Source organism: Ictidomys tridecemlineatus, chromosome 7, assembly GCF_052094955.1.
Source record: "Ictidomys tridecemlineatus isolate mIctTri1 chromosome 7, mIctTri1.hap1, whole genome shotgun sequence".
Classification (NCBI taxonomy): Eukaryota; Metazoa; Chordata; class Mammalia; order Rodentia; family Sciuridae; genus Ictidomys; species Ictidomys tridecemlineatus.
The window spans coordinates 116,277,902-116,280,284 of record NC_135483.1 but is presented as its reverse complement, the minus strand read 5'-3'; the positions used below and the strand labels follow the sequence as shown (position 1 = coordinate 116,280,284).

Below are 2,383 nucleotides of genomic sequence, written 5' to 3'. Positions count from 1 at the left end.
AAGCCTTAATAACATCAAAACTTAGTCACAAATTCAAGGAGATTGCCCAGTCATAAGTTTATGTGTATTTGAACTGAAAAATTGTTAACCACACTATTGATCTAAGATGTGTGAGGCCATTCAGAGACTGTGGGCCCTGGATATGCACACAAACAAGTGTGTGTATATCTGAAGCCCCACACATTGTAATAAACACAGCTGCATTTATTTGAGTATATGCTCCCATATACACGTAAAAACATTCAAACAAACACTCGGAAGATTTATTTGCTTGTGCAATGGGGCAGTTATTCAAATAAACATGTTTGATGCAATTATTCGAATCTTATATTGCATGTTCATCAATCACAGCACTAAAACATGTTTTTAAAAAAGAGGGGGAAAAAACACCAAAGAATTTACACAGGAAAAGTATATGTGAAAACAACCTTATTATAGATTTTATAGGGTAGCTAAAATTATGGCTCCCTCCTTAACTGTAACTCAACTATTCTGTATTCAATGACATTTGTTTCTAATGATTAATTAGTTTACTCACTTGCATTGTATTCGAATGACCACAACATTCAGCTTCATGTAATAGCAAACTTTGGAAATCTGAATTCGATAGGGATGTGAAATCTCTATATTTCAAAAGCAGAATAGTTGTTTCAAGACACCTATGTCGAGGGGATACTAGTTAAATTATTATTGCTTAAATACACACCTATAAATTTTTTAAAAATTATACATGCAACAAAACATTCCTACATTGAAGACATTTAAAAAAATCACAGGTGACTCATCGGATCATTTTATACATTAATAAATATTCCGACATATATGTGAACACATCACAAATCATATTAAACCAAGAGGCAATTTATGCCTCTCTTAAGTATGTACTGACATAACCTAATATACTAAAATGGGAAGGGGCTTTTAGTCACTGAAATATGCATCGTGTAACAAAGATGAAGAAAATATGTGGCTTGTGCCCATCATAAAGAAAGATTCAGACTGAAGGCTTAGCTTTGGTTTTTATTCAATTAAATTGTTAAACTGTGCACAGTGAATTTTTTTTTTTTAGAACTTGAAACATTTGTGATGTTGGCTGTTTAAATCTTTGTTACCTTCGCTGTGAATTGAAATTGTACATATTTAGTAAATCATGCAGACAAAACAAACTTTTTAGACAATATTTTTATTGAAGAGTTTTCTTTTCCTGTATCCATGTTAAAAAAAAAGACCTCCTTTCCCAAAATAAAAATGTCAATACTAAATTTAAAGAAGTATAAAGGAATGATTGCTTCCTTTAGAGCAAAATATTTAAATAAACATGGAGATAATTGGCAGCATGTTCTTTTTGGGCTAGTAGGCCGTGTCCAATTTTTTGGGTCTGATGTTGCAGAGGGCCTCTGTTTCAGGGTTGAAGATGATATATTAATCTCCGAATTAAACAAATGCTATTAAGTAACAGAAATAAATCCCTCAGTCTTCATTTGTATATGAAATATGGAATTAGAGAAATGACATTGAGATGATATGATGCCGAATATGCCATAAGCTAAAACTTTCTCTATTAAAACAGTCACCTACCACCGATAATCTAGTATGACATGTTAAAATGCTCCAAAATATTGAAAATAGAAAATGAACAACACTGTTCCCATTTGGCCTTGAGAAGAATATGACAAGGATTCTAATAATTTTAGTCAAAGAAAATGATGAGTAAAAAATACATGAAGATTAAAGCGGTGACAAATGATCTTTTAAGTATTCTAATTGGTCTTTCTCATTCATAGCTTTGATTCCACACCAATTGCAAATCCTGATGATCCTGATTTGTAAGTGCACCCAGTCAGCTTTCTCTGTTTCACTCCATGAAATATGCCTGTTAGATTTGGAACGAAGGATAAGCCCCTAACATGTTAAAAATAGACTACTGCCCTGGCAAGAAATTTAGCATTGGCAAGCACAGAACTCAGAAGGAACTGAACTAACATAAGGAAACATTCACAGAAAGATTTGTACATTATGATCCTGTTCTGACCACTTCAGAGCAGTCAAAGGGAAGTAAAGAATATGTGTGTATATAGTTTTGCTGAGTTTATGTGTGTACATTTAAATAGCTAGTGTTAACAAAAGACAATGCTCAAGAGATGGAAAGAGAGTCTGAACAGACTTTTTCTATTTTGTTACCTTGCATAAACTGAAAATAATTTAATAGAAAAATACTAGAAATATATGAAGTTCTGAAGACAGCATCACCAAAAAACCCTTATATAATTTATAATGCCAGCAATAAAATAGCAATAATATCAAATTAACTTTACTCATTTTATAGGAAACTTAGATTTTAGTTTATGACATTTCCTTAAACAAGTATCACTTTTATTCATTC

General features: G+C 31.9%; 1 protein-coding gene across 4 annotated transcripts in view; it reads left to right on the top strand.

Moving 5' to 3' along the window:
- Positions 1-1,356, top strand: part of Zeb2 (zinc finger E-box binding homeobox 2) — a 131,740-nt gene extending 130,384 nt beyond the window's left edge. For all 4 annotated transcript variants that reach the window (XM_005315824.5, XM_078017344.1, XM_021720117.3 and 1 more), the window contains one exon: positions 1-1,356. This exon is cut by the window's left edge and continues 4,227 nt beyond it. The gene's annotated coding sequence lies outside the window, so the exon portion shown is untranslated.
- The last annotated feature ends 1,027 nt before the right edge of the window (positions 1,357-2,383 follow it).